The 22,851-nt window shown below is 39.1% G+C and overlaps 1 protein-coding gene across 1 annotated transcript in view; it reads left to right on the top strand.

Annotated features, from left to right (window-relative positions):
- STIL (STIL centriolar assembly protein) overlaps nucleotides 1-22,851 on the top strand; it is a 122,016-nt gene that overhangs the window by 93,950 nt on the left and 5,215 nt on the right. The window lies entirely within an intron of this gene.

Raw genomic sequence — 22,851 nt, forward strand, 5'->3', positions numbered from 1 at the left:
GAGACCCTAAGCAGGAACTAGGCAAAGATAAGATGAGACGATCAGGTGCAGCCACGCCCATCACACAGATAACTACACCCAAAAACAAAACGCATGTCCACCTCGTATTGTTGTCTGGCTATAACCACGCTCTCCCTTGTAGAGCTCCACCAGTTTAACTGCCGATCACACCCTACGGTACAAGTGACCACGCCCATTTGTTGGAGCTTTTCCACCTACAAGCTCTCTCAGCTACACACACACACTGTAGTTAAAAAAGAAAAAAAAAACAATTTCGGTTTCGTTTCGGTTTTCGGCCAGGGGCATCCTGAATTTTTGTAATCGGTTTCGGTCCAGAATTTTCATTTCGGTGCATCCCTATTTGAAATATTATGTTGAAGCTACGAAAGATTTCAGGAAGACTTCTAGGCTATTTGTTGTCTTTTCTGGTTCTAGGAAAGGTTAGAAGGCTTCTGCCATTTCCTTGGCATCTTGTTTAAAGCTTTTGATTCATCAGGCTTATTTGGAGTCGGGTCAGGCCCCGCCTCAGAGAATTACAGCTCATTCTACTAGATCAGTCTCCACTTTGTGGGCTTTTAAGAATGAAGCTTCAGTTGATCAGATTTGTAAATCAGCAACTTGGTCTTCTTTGCATACATTTATTAAATTCTACTGTTTTGGAAGCAGTTCTTGGTAGAAAAGTTCTTCAGGCAGCTGTTTCAGTTTGATTCCTCTGCTTATGTTTAAGTTTTAGTTTTTTTTTTTCATTTATGAGAATAAACTTATATTTTTGGTTGTGTTTTAATTTTTTCAGCGGAAAATGGCTGTTATTATTTTTATCCCTCCCTCTAGTGACTCTTCTGTGGAGTTCCACATCTTGGGTATTACTATCCCATACGTCACTAGCTCATGGACTCTTGCCAATTACATGAAAGAAAACATAATTTATGCAAGAACTTACCTGATAAATTCATTTTTCATATTGAGTCCATGAGTCCCACCCTTTTTATGGTGGTTATGATTATTTTTTTTTTATAAAGCACAATTATTTCCAAATTCCTTTTTTTTATGCTTTCTACTCCTTTCTTTATCACCCCACTACTTGGCTATTGGTTAAACTGAATTGTGGGTGTGGTGAGGGGTGTATTTATAGGCATTTTGAGTTTTGGGAAACTTTGCCCCTCCTGGTAGGAATGTATATCCCATACGTCACTCGCTCATGGATTCTTGCCAATATGAAAATGAATTTATCAGGTAAGTTCTTACATAAATTATGTTTCTTGCTTTTCAAATAAAGATAACAAGAGAATGAGGAAAAATTGATAATAGGAGAAAATTAGAAAGTTGCTTAAATTGCATGTTCTATCTGAATCATGAAATATTAAAGTCGGGTTCATTGTCCCTTTAAAGACATTAAACTTTATAAACAAATCATTTTATTTTTTTAATATTTACCTTTCTGTTACAGTAAACAGACCGCCGATCCTCATCTTCTGTATTTTGCAGATCAATGATGAATACGGCTTCCTTCAATCGTTGCGTGCCCCCATTGGCGTTCCATTCATGGTGCACATAACGATTGAAGGATGCCGGATTTCTTATCGATATGCAAAATACAGGCAGAGATGCAGGCGGAGGATTGGCGGTTTGTTTACCGTAAAAAAAATAAAAAAACAGGTTTGTAAAGTTTAATGAATTAAAGTGCCCCTGTTTTTTTAAGAGTATTTTAAAATAATGGGATTTAATTGATTAACCTTTACAATCACTTTTAAAAAAAAAAAAAAAAAATAGTTCACTTCTACATTAGACATTTATAGATAGATTAGATATGGATATATCATATTGTGTAACAAAAGGGTACACTGTGTTTTCTTGGACATACCACATTTTCTTTATTACCAAATTTTCTAACAACTTGAATTTTGCCTTCGAAAATGTGTTTTAAAGGGACGGGAAACCCAAACTTTCTTTCATGATAAAATTCTAAACAACTTACCAATTTACTTCTTTCTATTATCAAATCTGATTAAAGGGACACTGAACCCAAATTTTTTCTTTCATGATTCAGATAGAGCATGCAATTTTAAGCAACTTTCTTATTTACTCCCATTATCACATTTTCTTCATTCTCTTGTTATCTTTATTTGAACTGGTAGAATGTAAGTTTAGATGCCGGCCCATTTTTGGTGAACAGTGTTCTTGCTGATTGGTGGATAAATTCACCCACCAATAAACAAGTGCTTTCCATGGTTCTGAACCAAAAAAATAGCTTAGATCCCTTTTTCAAATAAAGAAAGCTAGAGAACGAAGACAAATTGATAATAGGAGTAAATTAGAAAGTTGCTTAAAATTGCATGCTCTATCTGAATCTATCTGAATCACGAAAAAATTAATTTTCTTGGTATTTATTGAAGAGGCTGCAGTGTAGAACTGGGAGCTAGCTGGTCACATCTGGTAAGCCAAAGGCAAGAGGCATATATGTATAGCCGCCAATCGCCATATAGCTCCCAGTAGTGCATTGCTGCTCCTGAGCCTACCTAAGTATGCTTTTAAACAAAGGATACCCAGAAAATTAGATAAGTAAATTGCAAAGTTGCATAAAATGGTATCTATCTGAATCGTGAAAGTTTTCAATTTTGACTTTACTGTCTGTATTAAGGCTTTAAAATTATCTTTGGTATTTTAAATGCGAGTTTTTGTATTGTAAGAGTTTGGCCTGTCAGTCAGTTTTCTGTTCTCTATAACAATGTTCTGAAATAATTTCTGTGGTAAATATGATTTGAAGCATTTGAACAAATCCTTGTTCTCCCCAGGACCTATTTAGGGCCAGATTGTGAGTGGAGCGCAAACAGAGCAAGTTCGATGAGGGGTTTATCGCAGGTGTTTGCACTAGTTAGTCTTATGAGTTGAACGCAATCGCGATTTACGCTTTAATAATTACTGCGACTTCAGAGTTCTGGTTAACTGTTTTGCAAAACTAAAAAGTTGCACAAAACACACAAAAAATACATTACAAAATATAGTTACGCCTAATAACACCATGTAATAAGTATACATTACACAGTACAGTTGCACGCATAATAACACTAATATACATTACACAGTGCAGTTACACACAACACTATCTTATAAATATACATTATACAGTACAGTTACAGGCATAACACCATGTAATAAATCTACATTACCCAGTACAGTTACAGGCATAACACCATGTAATAAATCTACATTACCCAGTACTGTTACAGGCATAACACCATGTAATAAATCTACATTACCCAGTACTGTTACAGGCATAACACCATGTAATAAATCTACATTACCCAGTACTGTTACAGGCATAACACCATGTAATAAATCTACATTACCCAGTACTGTTACAGGCATAACACCATGTAATAATATATATATACAGTGAGGCCCCGGTTTACGCACGACTCGGTATACGAAATTTCGGTTTACGAAATCGAAATTTGAAGAAAAATTGACTCGGTTTACGAATTTTTTTCGCAATACGAAACAAAATGCCGGTTTGCCCCCCTCGGTTTACGAATATTTTTCGCAATACGAAACCAGTGGCCCCTGTGCCCCCTGCATACTCAAGTATGATTGAATTAATGAAGTTTGGGTACCAGTGTGGAGGTGTTGGAGAGGTTTTGGAGCCATTTTGCAGCAAGTTGTTGAGCCTTTTGGAGTCATTTGCAGCAAGTTGTTAAGCCTTTTGGAGCCATTTGCAGCAAGTTGTGGAGCCTTTTGGAGACATTGGAGCCATTTGCAGCAAGTTGTTAAGCCTTTTGGAGCATTTTTTGGACACTTTATTTGAATTTTTTCGGACCTCCGGAACGCATTAATTGATTTTCAATGCATTCCTATGGGAAACCGTGAGTTTTTCGCAATACGAAACGACCCGGAGAACGAATTAAATTCGTAAACCGAGGCCTCACTGTATATGTATATATATATATATATATATATATATATATATATATATATATATATATATATATATATATATATATATATATATATATATATATATATATATATACATACACACACACACGCAAAAATAGAAAGGTATTCAGTCAAACATCAAATATATGTATTCCAAAAATAGTCTTATTTGTATATATGCCCCTAGATGTGATTGACCATAGACCTTCTTAGTTTAAGCAGCTTAAATAAACCATATAATATAATGCACAGTCTCAAAACGAGTATACCAGATTAACTCAATTTTAAAGCCTTGTGAGTAAGTGATACAACGGTATGGGTCTTAATACATAGTCATACACCTGAATCCTGGTCAGTGTAAAAACCCGCTATGCGGCTGTGCCCACTTACCGGCCTCACAAACTTCTCTCTCTGTACCTGGTAAAAGCTTCTTCTGTGAATTTGTCGATGTAGCGTGTGCCGTGTATTCTTACACCTTAGACACTGTAGATCTCTGCACCTCAAACGCTGTGATTGCGTGCGTGTGTAACGTATCATGTGATCCTGCTTGTCCAATCAGATGGATAGAATTACGGAGGAAATCCGAATGAACTGTGAGCCTCACAAAACATAGGCTAGTTGTCCACGCTATCTAGGGGCTTGTAGGAGCACAATAAATCGCTAGGCACCAATGCTATCCTGGTAAATGTATAGAAAGCAGCAAAAAACTTCAGCAGAAGTGCAATAGCGTTTTAAAAATAGAAAAATGTATTATGTCCAACACATCTTAAAATACGGAGGTAACATGAAAAAAACAATTCAAGCATGAGAGAATGCTGCTGACATGTTTCGGCAAACGGCCGTAATCATAGCTATGATCAGCTATGATTGATTATATATATATATATATATATATATATATATTGTACATTCATAACATGCACTCAGTCCTGTATGCTTGTTAGGTTGCCCAGGTGAATCCTCAATTTTCAAACATAAATTCAGATAAACAGGTGGGCACTTTTACAGGTCTTTCCATCAACACTATATTTCTTTATTTACATGAATGGAATCACATATAAGTCGACGTTTCGGCTGGTACAGTCAGCCTTTTTCAAGACAATCTACAAATGGATACAAAATGCATTAATCTATTTGGCTACAAACAATGTGCACCATAGATCCTTATACATCAATTGACAAAATAATAAACAAAATACAGAATGCTCACCCACCAAGTTACCGTTTGGCTAAATTGTATAAACCTAAAAACTTAACTTTAATTTGAATTTAAAATTGAAAATGCATAACAATGCAAATAAAATACTTTCCAACAGTGCAGAACAAATGTGTGTTTAGATGATATATTTCCTAAAACAAATCTTATGCGCTTTATTGCTGTTAACTGTGTGAAGCCAAAATTAGCCACAGAACTGATAAAGTAGTGGTTTGTGCCTAAATGCAATAATTGTAAAAATTATAGGGGAAATGTAACATGATTAAACAATGTATCGTTAACATATTTAGGATATGGCGTTCAAGGTATTTCATGGCAGCTTTTGCACAAGCGAATATCAACTACCCACTAAAATTACTGCATGTGTACTTCAACTGAATTTCACTTTTGGGTACTGTGATGCTAATTTCATGATATGGAACCAATATATCTACCTTTGTTTGTTTGAAAATTAACTTCTCATGCCGCCATCATGGATAGCAATATGAGTATGTACTGCCCAACGCAGTTTAAAAACCCCCGCCGTTAAGCTGACGTCACTGAGTCCATAGCTCAATGATTGGGGGAATAGAAAAAGGGTGTGTCATACAACCAATCAGAAACACCATATCTCTACGATCGCCGTCAGAAATGACAGCCGATATCCGTACTATGTCTAAGGGTAATGGCAACATAGATAAGTGGAATTCATTTTGCGTTGCGGTAAACTTAATCTTGTCACCAACATGATGAAACCAGATATTATGTGCACACAGTAAAACCTGTAAAATATGGACCCAACATTCCTAACAGAGATTGTAACAACTACATCAAGGAGCTGAGATGGCCTTCTTAAATAATGACTGGATATACTAAATAATATAAACCATCATGACAAAAAACTATGTGTGGATTGGAACATTCCCTGAACGTGGCATAACGGTCCCTAGGGACCAGATTAAGTAACCGTTAAATCTGTAATTATCAATTTAGCAGTGTGTTAATAAAACAGAGAGATCTAACTGGTTATAGAGACCTTTTGGATGCATCGTACCAAGACGGTGTATCCATTGTGCCTCTCTCTAAGAGTTCTTGATCTGTTGCCACCTTTTTTAAGAGGTGGAACTCTGTCTATAAGCATAGTTCTCACCATGGCAATGGTATGGCCATGTTCTAAAAAGTAGACAGTCCAAAAGACAGCAGCACTCACCATATCCAAAAATTGCAGAAATGTATTGGAACATCACGGTGCACAGTATAACTGCTATTCTGTGCACCTTGCAGTTTCAATAAATTTCTGCAATTTTTGGATATGGTGAGTGCTGCTGTCTTTTGGACTGTCTGATTTGTATTGGGGACCTGGTGTGGACCCCCAGACAGAATTGCACCACCTTATCTGTTGTGCTGTTCCCATTGGTGACTGATTCATGTTCTAAAAAGTGGCGTGCTACTGGCTGATCACTATTGTGTTTCTTATAGGCTGCCCTGATGGCACTTTTATGGCTGGCAAGACATTCTCTGAAAGAAGTACAGGTCTTGCCAACATAGCACCTCCCACATGGACAGATAATGATTATAAATAACAAATTCTGAAGTGCAAGTTAGTCTGTGTCTAATAGAATATTGTTTTTCTTTTACAGTATACGAGTCCACGGATTTCATCCTTACTTATGGGATATCGCCTCCTGGTCAGCCGGAGGAGGCAAAGAGCACCACAGCAGAGCTGTATATATAGCCCCTCCCTTCCCTCCCCCCCAGTCATTCTCTTTGCCTGTGTTAGTGATAGGAAGAGGCAGAGTGAGGTGTTGGTTTTAGATTCTTCAATCAAGTGTTTATTATTTTATAAGTAGTGCCGCAGTGTGCTACTTTGTTCTGGGGTGTAGCCTAGACCAAATCAGTCTCTTCCATAAAATAAGAGAAGCATTTGGTGGCTTTCGAGCCATGGGAGCATGTGGGACATTATTCTTGCTGCGCTTCCCATAGATTGTCTGCTGCCCTGATATAAAAAGTCTGAGGGGAAAATGCTCAGTACTTTTTGTTTTCTACAGGCCACTGTGAAGGGGAGGAAAGAACTTCACAAGCCGGGTGAGATGTCTTGCTGCCGGGCATGTAAGGTAAGTGCTAAGTTTAATTTCTGGGGATATTTCACAGAACTATTGGCACTTTATACTGCACTAGAACATTATCCTTATGATGAGGATACTTTTACTGGCAGTTACCACATGTATTCATTTGATACACTGCCGGCCGGGAGGGTTAACACCATTTTACAAGCTCCCTAGGGCTTTACTTTTACTGCATCAGCCGACCGGGAGGGTTTACACCATGTTACAAGCTTCCAAGGGCCTTACTTTTATTGCCTCAGCCGACCGGGATGGTTATCACCATGTTAAAAGATCCCAACGGTTTTTATATTGCTGAAACACTCGATTTCGAGGTTTATCAACCATTTTTAAGCTCCCCACGGCTTTATTTTTATTACATCAGCCGACTGGCTCCCAACGGCTTTCATTTCTAACATCAGCCGACCGGGAGGTTTTAACACGCTATTACAGCTCCCTACGGTTTCATTCTGCATTGGCCGACCGGGAGGTTTAGCACACTATTAGGATACATGACTTTATTTGCACAGTAATGTTTGGGAGAAGGGGGTTTCCTCTTTGAAATACTTTAGATTCTACTCCTGATGGTAATCTAAGTTACCCGGGAAGTTTATTTTATATGCCCACGATGGGCGGGGCTAATTTACACGCCATTATTTCCGGTGATGGAAGGTATTTACCGCTGCATTATGTAAACACGCAGCAGGGAGCCTTTTAACTCTGTGCTGACCGGTTTTATATTTTTCTGTAAGGGGTCCGTTCACTCCAGTTAGTCGCATCTTATGTAAATATTGCGACCGGGAGAGTGTGTGTATTACGCCCACAAAGGGCGGGCTTATTTCTGACTTCCTTTTCTCAGCGGCGCAGTAGTAAGGGCTGTTGCTGGCTGTGTTTACATGGGAGGCGGAGCTTGGAGCCGTCTTTGGCTACAATCCGGATTTGGTTTGATACGTGGGGAATGAGTTAGAGTACCTCTGCAAACTTTTCTGAGGTTAACTCTGTAGTGTGTGCTGTCGCATTGTTTCTGTTAAAGTGACAGTCCTAAACAAAAATTTGCTATTTCAGAGTACGGTATGGTTGTTCAGTGAACGGCTGACAGTATTTCCATATAGTGACACTTAAATACACAGGGACTAGTTGCCTTGGCCCTTAAAGAGACAGTATTATGTGAAAACTGTTGATATCAATAAAGTGACCGCATGCAGTGCTCTGCGGTACCTTTCGGAGCCGGTCAGATAGCTCAGCATGCTAAGGCACTGTGGCTGAGCTCTGTAGCATCCCAAGGGTTGCAGGTTCAATCCCCGGCGAGGTTCACTCAGCCTTTCATCCTTCAGAAAAATGAGCAGTGCCTTGAGACCCTTACGTGTGATTAGCCGCGCTTTACAAGTACCTATACATACGTACAGTATGTTTAATCCTTTTGAAGGAATTGTGGCACATGCCATCGCTTGTTGTTAGCGATGTGTATTACCAGCAATGGTAACTCTTTAATTGGATTGTTTTCTGCACAACAGAAATGAGAAATCTATTTAAAGACCCTCTCCTCTTGAAGTTATTTCTATTGGGGAGTATGTGGACGATGGTCCTTTTACCACATTCCTACAGTACCCGCAACGTATAAGGGACCACATGGTGTAACTTTGTGGTCTAGTTTGGGAACTCGCACCCTGAAATGTTTGCATGTTCAATCCCACATGCTACTGCAGTGTCATTTTCTCCTGTCCCTCATTTCTCCTGGGTTTTATTAACAGGTGGAGGGCTCAGATTTTTTTTCTAATATGCCATGTTTTCAGGAGATATACCATTCTCCGCTAAGGAGGCTGGATAGCCCTTCCGGGGGTTAGCATGGATTCAGCTGGGCTACGAGAGCTACTTCCTAGGAGGGTAGTTGCTTTTTTTCATGATTCAGAAAGGGTCTTACTCCAGGGCTTGCAACCACTTTCAGCTGTGTCACCATCACTAGAGCGACGGCAATTTGACTTCTGTACTTTTTCAGTTGGAAAGTTCTATGGATAAATCCAGGACATGCTTAGAACTTATGTGTTTGCTAAATTCGGCTTTTCTGCATTTTACAAAATTTTGCTGTCTGTCGAATTTTAAGGAAACCACCCCTTCCTCTTCTATTAAACTTGAAGATTCACAAGCCAGATCTATCTGGAGACCTAGCCAGTGTTGGCACGAGGGTAAATAATCCAAGAGTCCTGCTACTGATTCCAAATCAACATGACTGGTTGGCCCCCGATCCGGGACCGGATCTAGTAGGGGGCAGTCTGTTTTTCTTCATCCGGTCTGGGATGGGAAATGTCCCGGATTCCTGGGAATTAGAGTTAGTGTCTCAGGGATACAATCTGGGATTCGGAAATTCTTCCCCTAGAGGAAGGTTCCTTCTTTCTCGATTTGTCTGTAGTCCAGATAAAGGGAGTAATTGGTCCCGTTCCAATTCAGGGACAGGTGTTTTATCTCAGTTCTCTTGAGTCTAAACAAGTTTCTCAGAGTTCCATCTTTCAAGATGGAGACTATTCGTACCCTTTTTTCCCATTGATCCAGGAGGGTCAATTTATGACTACCGTGGATTTAAAGTGAATGTATATTTTACTTATTAAAATTAAACCTACTTGCTCACAATGTTATAAATAGTCAAACCGCATTAATATAATTATAATAAAGACAAGGTAGATCGTTTTATTTAATTTGTAACTTATCTCCGTTGTAAGCACTCAACTCCTCCCAACCGTCTTCTTCCTGGATTGCAGCCCTATATCCGATGCCTCATTTCAATATTTTACGCCAACTCCGTGACGTTTGTTTGAAGCTCGTTCACGACCAGGGCCGACATTTGCACATGCATTTAAAAAATTCAGGAGAAAACGGACATGCGTATAGCGAGCTAAACTCTCTAAAGCTCTGCACCTCCTTTCCCATTGCGCATGCGTTTAAACTCCGTAAGTATAATATATATATATATATATATATATATATATATATATATATATATATATATATATATATATATATATATATATAAAAACTATTGATAATTAATAAAGTTATATAGTTACGATCGCGATATGCTAATAAACTGATGAATTCATAAAGCAATATCTATTTAATTTTCGTTTTAGTATTGTCTTCGATGTTTTGTTGTTATTTTAAAGACATTTTTTACTTATGCAGTGCAAGCGCATTTGGCGGAGCGAACAATACTTACTTGCAATTGCTCTCCAGGTCTTAGAATAAATGAGATTCTATCGGTATTGTGCATGCGATAATCGCGGACGAGCATAGAGTATGCTACGTCATTGAGTAGTTCACGCATGCGCAGTTAAAGAAAGTGACGTGGCGAACAACCAGCCTGGGGACGAAAAAAAGATTAAGACAGCGAAGTGTCAATCAGAAAAGAAAAGTGGGACCAAAAATGCAGGCGGAGGAATCGGTGAAAACAATAGCAAGTAAAATTAGATATTTTGACTTTTATTTACATCTTGCAAAAATATGATGAATGAAACGAACGTTTATTTGGGCAATTAAACACTTTGATGCAGAGCTATTCGGTTTACTTTACATGCACTTTAAGGGATGCATATCTTCATGTTCCTATCCACAGAGATCATCACAAGTTTCTGAGGTTTGTCTTTCTGGACAGACATTTTAGTTTGTGGCTCTACCTTTCGGTTTGGCCACGGCGCCCAGAATTTTCACAAGGGTTCTGGGGTCTCTACTGGTGGTTCTCAGTCCGTGGGAGTGGCGCCTTATCTGGACGATATTCTGATCCGGGCGTCATCTTATCAGCAAATTAAGTCTCATGTCGACTTTGTTCTGTCCTTTCTAAGGACTCACGGTGGAAGGTGACTCTGGAAAGGAGTTTGTTAGTTCCACAGGGTTCCTTTCTTGGGAACTCTGATCGACTCTCTCTTCATGAAGATATTTCTGACGGAAGTCAGAAAGTTACACATCATTCCATTTGTTAGTTTTCATATCGGACCTCTGCAACTGAGCATGCTCAGACAGTGGAATGGAGTTTATAAAATTTGTCTCCTCAAATCTAGAGTTGAGATCCATATTCAATGCGCTTCAGGCTTGGCCTCAGTTGGCTTCGGCCAAATTCATCAGATTCCAGTCGGACAACATTACGACTGTAGCTTCATCAATCATTAGGGAGGAACAAGGAGTTCCTTAGCGATGACAGAAGTAGCCATGACTATTCAGTGGGTGGATGCTCACTTTTGTTATCTGTCGGTGATCCAGATCCCAGGTGTGGAAAATTGGGAGGCGGATTTTCTGAGCAGACAGTTTTTTTCATCCGGGAGCCTGATTCTCAGATGGGGCAGGCCGGAGTTGGATTTTATGGCATCTTGTCAGAATGCCAAGCTTCCGAGATACGGGTCCAGGTCTAGGGATCCCCAGGCCGAGCTGATAGATACCTTGGCAGTGCCTTGGTCATTCAGTCTAGCTTATGTGTCCACTCCATTTGTTCTCCTTCCCTGGGTGATTGCTCGAGTCGAACAGGAGAGGGCACCGGTGATCCTCATCGCTCCTGCGTGGCATCGCAGGACTTGGTATACTGATCTGGTGGACATGTCATCTCAGCCACCATGGAAGCTTCCACTGAGGATAGACCCATCATCCGAATCTAGTTTCTCTGCAGCTAACTGCTTGGAGATTGAACGCTTGATTTATCTAAGCGAGGTTTTTCTGATTCGGTCATTGATACCTTGTTTCAGGCATGTAGGCCTGTTCCTAGAATGATTTTGCCATAAGATATGGCGTAAATATCTTTATGGGTGCGAATCCTAGGGCTACTCATGGAGTAGGGTTAGGATTCCCAGGATTTTGTCTTTTCTCCAAGAAGGATTGGAGAAAGGGTTGTCAGCGATTTCCTTTATGGGACTTTTCTCTGTTTTGTCTATTTTACTATACAAGCGTCTGGCAGATGTTCCAGATGTCCAATCTTTTGTCAGGCTCTGACTAGTCTCAGGTCTGTGTTTAGACCAATGGCTCCTCCTTGGAGTTTGAATTTAATTCTTTATGTTCTTCAAGGGGTTCCGTTTGAACCTACGCATTCCATAGATATTAACTTATTATCTTGGAAAGATTTATTTTTGGTTGCCATTTCTTTTGCTCGCAGATTTTCTGAGCTTTCGGCATTACAAGGTGATTCTCCTTATCTTATTTTTCATTCTGATAAGGTGGTCTTACGTAACAAACCTGGTTTTCTTACTTGGGTTGTTTCAAGTAAATATATTAATCAGGACATTGTTGTTCATTCCTTGTGTCCTATTCCTTCTTTTATGAAGAAGCGACTGTTACATACTTTAGACGTGGTCAGTACCTTGAAGTTTTACTTACAGGCCTCTACGGATTGTCGTCAATCATCTTCCACGCGTAGGGGTCAGAAAGCTACGGCTACCTCTCTTCCTCTTTGGCTGACGAGTATCATCCGTTTTGCATATGAGACTGCTGGACAGCAGCCTCCTGATCGTATTATGTCTCATTCCGCTAGGGCTGTGGCTTCCTCATGGGCACACAAACATGATGCTTTTGCTTAACAGATTTGCAAAGCTACAACTTGTTTTTTTCTTCACACTTTTTCCAAATTTTACTAAATTGATACTTTTGCCTCGTCTGAGGCTGTTTTTGGGAGAGAGGTTCTTGAAGCAGTGGTGCCTTCTGTTTAGGTTCCTGTCTTGTCCCTCCCGTTCATCAGTGTCCTATAGCTTTGGTATTGTATCCCATAAGTAAGGATGAAATCCGTGGACTCGTGTCTTGTAAAAGAAAAGGAAATTTATGCTTACCTGATAAATTTATTTCTTTTACAATACGACTAGTCCACGGCCCACCCTGTCATTTTCTAAGACAGGTCTTTATTGTATTAAACTTCAGTCACCTCTGCACCTTGTCTTTTCCTTTCTCTTCCTAACTTCGGTCGAATGACTGGGGGGGGGGAGGAGCTATATATACAGCTCTGCTGTGGTGCTCTTTGCCGCCTCCTGCTGACCAGGAGGCGATATCCCATAAGGATGAAATCCGTGGACTCGTCTTATCGTAAAAGAAATAAATTTATCAGGTAAGCATAAATTTCCTTTTTCCTATAGGGATGTCTAAATGTTTTCCCTGTTAACATAGTGTTACACGTTACACAACTTTTGTTTGACCATCATGGATCTTAGGATTTTACCTTTTTTATACACCAAATGTGGGGGTTTTAAATCTTTAAAGGGGAGTGTAGGGTCCTCTGCAAGAATGTACCAATTTTTAGCTAAAGTGCTTTTAACCAGATTACTAGCTGGCGTATACGTGGTGATAAAGTTAAGGGCATTGGGTTCAGACTTTCTGAATCTGTTCCTAGTAATCACAGATCCCTGATCCAAATGTTCAATTTGACTCCAAGTTTTCATGATATCTTTCAATTTATAGCCCCTGGGCAGGAACTTGTCTCTCATCAGTGCAAATTGGAATTGTTTGTCAGTGGACTCAGTGTTTATGATTATCCTCAATAATTGAGATTTCAAAATTGCAAACTTTAACTGAGGATGGAAACTTTGAAATTTCAACAGTGTGTTTCTGTTGGTTTAGAAAAAAGTTTAGTGTTTAACTTACATTGCCCATCAATATCTTCTTTATAGATACAAAGATCTAGAATTTTGATTTGCTCAGTCATATTCCATTTTAAATTGTAATTGGATAAATTGTTATTTAGTGGTTCATACCATATTAAAAGTTCTGACTCACTGCCACCCCATACTATTAACAAATTGTTAATGTAACAACGATATAAAAGGATATTTGGGTTGCTGTCTTTAAAGACAAATCCTCATACCAGAAAATAGAGATTGGCATAAGCCAGGACCATTGGCGAACCCATGGCTGTGTCAACGAGTTGCAAATAATGTGTTTTCAAATCGAAAATACAGGTGGCCCTCGGTTTACGCCGGTTCAATTTGCGCCATTTCAGAATAACAACCTTTTTTTCAGTCATGTGACTTCTATTGAAAAGCATTGAAAAGCTGTGCACTAATTAAAATAGCCATTAGGTGGAGCTGTCCGCTTGTGTTGCAGCAAAGTTATGCAAGCTTAGCAGGTCTGAAATTGTGTACACAGAACAGGCCTTGGCTATTGAGCAGCCACTTCCCTATTATCTTCCTGTCCAGCTGCTTGAGGTGATGGTGCCTAACTGCTTAATCAGTCCAGATTGAAATGCATAGAATAGGTGCAGATCCAATATTTAACATGCTAACAATGCAGAGAACAGTTTGCAGAAAAATGCAAGTAAAAAAAAGTTTCTTTCATGTAATTAGCAAGAGTCCATGAGCTAGTGACGTATGGGATATACATTCCTACCAGGAGGGGCAAAGTTTCCCAAACCTTAAAATGCCTATAAATACACCCCTCACCACACCCACAATTCAGTTTTACAAACTTTGCCTCCGATGGAGGTGGTGAAGTAAGTTTGTGCTAGATTCTACGTTGATATGCGCTCCGCAGCAAGTTGGAGCCCGGTTTTCCTCTCAGCGTGCAGTGAATGTCAGAGGGATGTGAGGAGAGTATTGCCTATTTGAATGCAGTGATCTCCTTCTACGGGGTCTATTTCATAGGTTCTCTGTTAACGGTCATAGAGATTCATCTCTTACCTCCCTTTTCAGATCGACGATATACTCTTATATATACCATTACCTCTGCTGATTCTCGTTTCAGTACTGGTTTGGCTTTCTACAAACATGTAGATGAGTGTCCTGGGGTAAGTAAATCTTATTTTCTGTGACACTCTAAGCTATGGTTGGGCACTTTGTTTATAAAGTTCTAAATATATGTATTCAAACATTTATTTGCCTTGACTCAGAATGTTCAACTTTCCTTATTTTTCAGACAGTCAGTTTCATATTTGGGATAATGCATTTGAATTAATCATTTTTTTCTTACCTTCAAAAATTTGACTCTTTTTTTCCCTGTGGGCTGTTAGGCTCGCGGGGGCTGAAAATGCTTCATTTTATTGCATCATTCTTGGCGCGGACTTTTTTGGAGCAAAAATTATTTTCCGTTTCCGGCGTCATACGTGTCGCCGGAAGTTGCGTCATTTTTTTGACGTTATTTTGCGCCAAAAGTGTCGGCGTTCCGGATGTGGTGTCATTTTTGGCGCCAAAAGCATTTTAGGCGCCAAATAATGTGGGCGTCTGATTTGGCGCTAAAACATATGGGCGTCGCTTTTGTCTCCACATTATTTTAGTCTCATTTTTCATTGCTTCTGGTTGCTAGAAGCTTGTTCTTTGGCATTTTTTCCCATTCCTGAAACTGTCATTTAAGGAATTTGATCAATTTTGCTTTAATATGTTGTTTTTTTGTCTTACATATTGCAAGATGTCTCACGTTGCATCTGAGTCAGAAGATACTACAGGAAAATCGCTGTCTAGTGCTGGAGCTACCAAGCTAAGTGTATCTGCTATAATTTTTGGTATCTGTTTCTCCAGCTGTTGTTTGTATTGCATGTCATGACAAACTTATTAATGCAGATAAAATTTCCTTTAGTACTGTTACATTACCTGTTGCTGTTCCGTCAACATCTAATTTTCAGAGTGTTCCTGATAAACATATGAGATTTTATTTTTTAAATCCATTAAGAAGGCTATGTCTGTTATTTCTCCTTCTAGTTTACATAAGTCTTTTAAAACTTCTCTTTTTTCAGATGAATTTTTAAATCGACATCATCATTCTGATACTGATAAATCTTTGTATTTGTTCAAGATGGAATTTATTCGTTCTTTATTTAAAGAAGTATTAATTGCATTAGAAATAGAGGATTCTGGTCCTCTTGTTACTAAATCTAAACGTTTAAATAAGGTTTTTAAATCTCCTGTAGTTATTCCAGAAGTGTTTAATCTCCCTGATGCTATTTCTGAAGTAATTTCCAGGGAATGGAATAATTTGGGTAATTCTTTTACTCCTTCTAAACGTTTAAGCAATTATATCCTGTGCCATCTGACAGATTAGAGTTTTTTTGGGACAAAATCCCTAAGGTTATGGGGCTGTCTCTACTCCTGCTAAATGTACTACTGTTCCTACGGCAGATAGTATTTTATTTAAGGAAAATTGAATCCTTTCTAAGAAAAGCTTACTTATGTTCAGGTTATCTTCTTAGACCTGCTATGTTTTTAGCGGATGTTGCTGCAGCTTCAACTTTTTGGTTAGAAGCTTTAGCGCAACAAGTAACAGATCATAATTTTATAGCATTATTATTCTATAACATGCTAATAATTTTATTGGTGATACCATCTTTTGATATCATTAGAGTTGATGTCAGGTATATGTCTCTAGCTATTTTAGCTAGAAAAGCTTTATGGATTAAACTTGGAATGCTGATTTGTCTTCTAAGTCAACTTTGCTTTCCCTTTCTTTCCAGGGTATTAAATTATTATCTCAATTGTTTCTGGAAGGAAGGGAACTTTTTTACCAAAGGATAAAAAATCTAAGGTAAATTTAGGTCTAATAGTCTTTTTCGTTCCTTTCCTCACAACAAGGAACAAAAGACCTGATCCTTCATCCTCAGGAGCGGTATCAGTTTGGAAACAATTTCCAGTTTGGAATATATCCAAGCCTTATAGAAATCTATAGCCAGCTCCTAAGTACCCATGAAGGTGCGGCCCTTATTCCAGCTCAGCTGGTATGGGGCAGATTACGTTTTCTTCAAAGAAATTTGGATCAATTCCGTTCTCAATCTCTGGTTTCAGAACATTGTTTCAGAAAGGTACAGAATTGGCTTCAAGTTAAGGCCTCCTGCTAAGAGATTTTTTTCTTTCCCGTGTCCCAGTTAAACACAGCAAAAGCTCAGCATTTCTGAAATGTGTTTCAGATCTAGAGTTGGTTGGAGTAATTATGCCAGTTCCAGTTCTGGAACAGGGGCTGGGGTTTTTATTTTATCTCTTCATTGTACCAAAGAAGGTCAATTCCTTCAGACCAGTTCCGGATCTATCAATATTGAATCGTTATGTAAGGATACCATCATTCAAGATGGTTACTGTAGGACTATCCTGCTTTTTGTTTAGCAAGGGCATTATATGTCTACAATAGATTTACAGGATGTGTATCTGCATATTCCGATTCATCCAGATCACTTTTAGTGTCTGAGATTCTCTTTTTAGACAAGCATTACCAGTTTTTTGGCTCTTCCGTTTGGCCTAGCCTCAGTTCCAAGAATTTTTGTTCAAAGGTTCTCGGTGCCCTTCTTTCTGTAATCAGAGAACAGGGTTTTGGTATTTCCTTATTTGGACGATATCTTGGTATTTGCTCAGTCTTCTCATTTTCGAAGAATCTCATACGAATCGACTTGTGTTGTTTCTTCAAGTTCATGGTTGGAGGTTCAATTTACCAATCAGTTCATTGATTCCTCAGACAAGGGTAACCTTTTTAGGTTTCTAGATAGATTCAGTGTCTATGACTCTGTCCTTGTCAGACAAGAGAAGTTTAACATTGATATCAGCTTGTCAAAACCTTCAGTCACAATCATTCCCTTTGGTAGCCTTATGCATGGAAATTTTAGGTCTTAGGACTGCCGCATCAGATGCGATCTCCTTTGCTCGTTTTCACATGCGACCTCTTCAGCTCTGTATGCTGAACCAATGGTGCAGGGATTACTCAAAGATATCTCAATTAATATCTTTAAACCGATTATACGACACTCTCTGACATGGTGGACAGATCACCATCGTTTAGTTCAGGGGGCTTCTTGTTCTTCCAACCTGGACTATAATCTCAACAGATGCAAGTCTTACAGGTTGGGGAGCTGTGTGGGGGTATCTGACGGCACAAAGGGTTTGGGAATCTCAGGAGGTGAGATTTCCGATCAATATTTTGGAACTCCGTGCAATTTTCAGAGCTTTCCAGTCTTGGCCTCTTCTGAAGAGAGAGTTGTTCATTTGTTTTCAGATAGACAATGTCACAACTGTGGCATACATCAATCATCAAGGAGGGACTCACAGTCCTCTGGTTATGAAAGAAGTATCTCGAATTTTGGTTTGGGCGGAATCCAGCTCCTGTCTAATCTCTGCGGTTCATATCCCAGGTATGGACAATTATAAAGCGGATTATCTCAGTCGCCAAACGTTGCACCTGGGCGAATGGTCTCTTCACCAAGAGGTATTTCCTCAGATTGTTCAATGTGGGAACTCCCAGAAATAGATCTGATGGCTTCTCATCTAAACAAGAAACTTCCCTGGTATCTGTCCGGATCCTCGGGCGGAGGCAGTGGATGCATTATTTTCTTCCTTACAAGTGTCATCCTGCCTATATCTTTCCGCCTCTAGTTCTTCTTCCAAGGGTATTCTCCAATATTCTAAAGGAAATGCTCGTTTGTCCTGCTGGTAGCTCCAGCATGGCCTCGCAGGTTTTGGTATGCGGATCTTGTCCGGATGGCCTCTTGCCAGCTGTGGACTCTTCCGTTAAGACCAGTCTTTCTGTCTCAAAACCTTAATTTTAAGGTATGGAGTTTGAACGCTTGATTCTTGGTCAAAGAGGTTTCTCTGACTCTGTGATTGGTACTATGTGACAGGCTCGTAAATTTGTATCTAGAGAGATATATTATAGAGTCTGGAAGACTTATATTTCTTAGTGTCTTTCTCATCTTTTTTCTTGGCATTCTTTTTGAATACCGAGAATTTTACAGTTTCTTCAGGATGGTTTAGATAAAGGTTTGTCCGCAAGTTCCTTGAAAGACAAATCTCTGCTCTTTCTGTTCTTTTTCACAGAAGGTTTGCTAATCTTCCTGATATTTATTGTTTTGTACAAGCTTTGGTTCGTATAAAACCTGTCTAAGTCAATTTCTCCTCCTTGGAGTTTGAATTTGGTTCTGGGGGCTCTTCAAGCTCCTCCTTTTGAACCCATGCATTCTTTGGTCGTTATATTACTTTCTTGGAAAGTTTTGTTTCTTTTGGCCATCTCTTCTGCCGGAAGAGTCTCTGAATTATCTACTCTTTTTTGTGAGTCTCCTTTTCTGATTTTGCATCAGGATAAGGCGGTGCTGCGAACTTCTTTTGAATTTTTTACCTAAGGTTGTGAATTCTAACAACATTAGTAGGGAAATTGTGGTTCCTTCATTATGTCCTGATCCTATGAATTCTAAGGAGAAATCATTGCATTCTTTGGATGCTGTTAGAGCTTTGTAATATTATGTTGAAGCTTCTAAGTCTTTCCGAAAGACTTCTAGTCTATTTGTCATCTTTTCCGGTTCTAGAAAAGGCCAGAAAGCTTCTGCTATTTCTTTGGCATCTTGGTTGATATCTTTGTTTCATCATGCCTATGTTGAGTCGGGTAACACTCCGCCTCAAAGGATTACAGCTCATTCTACTAGGTCAGTTTCTGCTTCCTGGGCGTTTAGGAATGAAGCTTCGGTTGATCAGATTTGCAAAGCAGCAACTTGGTCCTCTGCATAATTTTACTAAATTCTACCATTTTGATGTGTTTTCTTCTTTTGAAGCAGTTTTTGGTAGAAACGTACTTCAGGCAGTGTTTTCAGTTTGAATCTTCTGCTTATGTTTTTTCATTAAAATTTTATTCTGGGTGTGGATTATTTTCAGCAGGAATTGGCTGTCTTTATTTTATCTCTCCCTCTCTAGTGACTCTTGCGTGGAAAGATCCACATCTTGGGTAATCATTATCCCATACGTCACTAGCTCATGGACTCTTGCTAATTACATGAAAGAAAACATAATTTATGTAAGAACTTACCTGATAAATTCATTTCTTTCATATTAGCAAGAGTCCATGAGGCCCGCCCTTTTTTGTGGTGGTTATGATTTTTTTGTATAAAGCACAATTATTCCAATTCCTTATTTTATATGCTTTCGCACTTTTTTCTTATCACCCCACTTCTTGGCTATTCGTTAAACTGAATTGTGGGTGTGGTGAGGGGTGTATTTATAGGCATTTTAAGGTTTTGGAAACTTTGCCCCTCCTGGTAGGAATGTATATCCCATACGTCACTAGCTCATGGACTCTTGCTAATATGAAAGAAATGAATTTATCAGGTAAGTTCTTACATAAATTATGTTTTTTGTTCATTAAAATTAGTTTGATGATAGTCTGTTATTATTGTATTAGGTTTATAATGCTGTTAAGCATTTAAAGTCTTCCTTTCAAAGCTTTAAAAATAATGTATTAGGTGTTACTTATGTCAATTTTGAGAGGGCCTGGAATCTAACTCCCTCAGTTCCCATTAACTTACATTATAAACTTTGTTTCAATTTACAACGGTTTCGTTTTACAACCATTCCTTCTGTAACCTAACCCCGGCGTAAACTGAGGGCTACCTGTAATGATGTGTTAAGCATATATCCAACAATTCAACAATAAATTCAATTGGGGAACCAGTGTAATTTGGATCAGAGGACAATTTGGTTCTTACAGCCTGGAGACCCAAGTTGTTAAGGATAATGGTATAAAGACTGGCCACATCTAATGTGACCAGTATCACATTTTTAGTGAACATTTTAACTCTAATTTTATAACTTCGATGGATTCCAAAAGAAAGGATCTTGTGTTTTTTTTTTTTTTTTTTTTAACCGCAGCCTGTAAAAAAGAATCAACCTTTTGGGCCACACTTTGATAGTGACACAATTGGACGTCCTGATGGACTTTGAGAATCTTTGTGAGTTTTGGGGATTCTATAGATGAAAGGATATCTGGGATAGTCAGTGGTCAGAAATGTATGTATGGTCTAGGGCTGCAACAACTAATCGATAAAATCTATAATGAAAATCGTCAATGATTTTCATTATCTATTTGTTTATCGATTTAGTTGTTCTCTTCTGAGTCAGTTTGGCGCGCACACTGTTCTGTTCGGCGCTGTAGCATGTGTGGGAGTTTCAGGATAACCGGGGAAGACTGACGATATCGCTGTGCTCTCGTGTTTCTAGCTTTCCCTCACACTACATATAAACCCTGTGCTGTGTAGTAGGGATCAGTGCCCGGTGCCACACTGGGAAGTGCCTAATGTAAGCAGCGCAGGTGCCTGTCATGGTCATTGCCCAGGCTGGCTGGATCCTTTCGTATGGATCTGCAGCACCTCCCAGTCGGATGCAGACAACTGCTCTAGCGCTCGGATGTCCATGTTAGATCAAACAACGAATGTGACAAAAGCAGAAGCTGCTCAGTTATCTCAGGGGCAGTGCATGGCCAATGCTGGACTAGGGGAAATACTCTCGGCTAAGTAGGAAGCTCTGCACATGGAGAGTGTAACAAGTGCAGGCTACGGAGTTTGTTGATTGCCTCCTACATGAGAAAAATAAATGCACATACTAGGACAATATCGTTTGTATTTTGTCATCCTTAGATTGTCTTCTAAACGAATGTTATAGTCATTTGTGTGTAGGTGATACACTTTAGAGCTGCTCTGATGAACGTCTCTTGCCTTTAAAAAGCTCATGGGGAGAGAGAGAATGAGAATATGAATGAGAATATTGTTAGGCAGGATCTACCAGGTTATGAAAATGATGTATGTATAATGTGTTACCTGGTTGGTCCTGCCCAACAGTGCCTGTACATATATTTTTATTTCATGTAATTGGCAAGAGTCCATGAGCTAGTGACGTATGGGATATACAATCCTACCAGGATAAGTTTCCCAAACCTCAAAATGCCTATAAATACACCCCTCACCACACCCACAATTCAGTTTTACAAACTTTGCCTCCTATGGAGGTGGTGTAGTAAGTTTGTGCTTGATTTCTATGATTTCTTCTATAAGCGCTGCTAAGCATTTTGAAGCCCAGAGAGATGTGAATAGAGTATCGCCTATTGATTTTATGGTTTTCCTTGCGGGAAATCTTTTCAAAGGTTCTCTGTTATCGGTCGTAGGGATTCATCTCCTACCTCCCTTTTCAGATCGATGACATACTCTTATATACCATTACTTCTGCTGATACTTTTTTAACACTGGTTTGGCTATCTGCAATATGTGGATGGGTGTCTTTCGGTAAGTATGTTTTTTTCTTATTTAAGACACTCACAACTATGGTTTGGCGTTTGACTTTGGTTTAAACTTGGAATGACATTGGACTTTATTTGAGTTAGACTTTTGGAACGTGCAGTGATTCAGTGGGTAGTTGATATTCGCTTGTGCAAACGCTGCCATGATATACCTTGAACGCCATATACTAAATATGTTAACAATACATTGTATAATCATGTTACATTTCCCCTATAATTTTAACATTTAGGCACAAACGGCTACTTTAACATCAGTTCTGTGGCTAATTTTGGTTTCACGCAGTTAACAGCAGTAAAGTGCTTAAGAGATTTGTTTTAGGAAATATATCATCCCCAAGGCAGAACATACAGTGATCTGAGATTTCATCGCAGAAAATGCAGCATGTCTGCAGAAAGAACAGAACCCATGCAGGAACTGTTAGACTTAGTGCTTTAACTTTGCAGCTATACTCTTCAAACAGAGCTGTGTTCTGGCTGCACTGTTTGTGTCCCAGTGCATTAAGAGAAAAGTGCTGTTTGAAGTTAACAGACACACATGCAGTAGCACTGTAAAGCAGCAGTGCATTGATTATTAACTGGCTTTTTTCAAACACTCCCCTAGCATTTCCTAGTCTGCAAAGCCGTTTGTTCTGAATGTAAGACGTTCTTATG

Source organism: Bombina bombina, chromosome 10, assembly GCF_027579735.1.
Source record: "Bombina bombina isolate aBomBom1 chromosome 10, aBomBom1.pri, whole genome shotgun sequence".
NCBI lineage: Eukaryota > Metazoa > Chordata > Amphibia > Anura > Bombinatoridae > Bombina > Bombina bombina.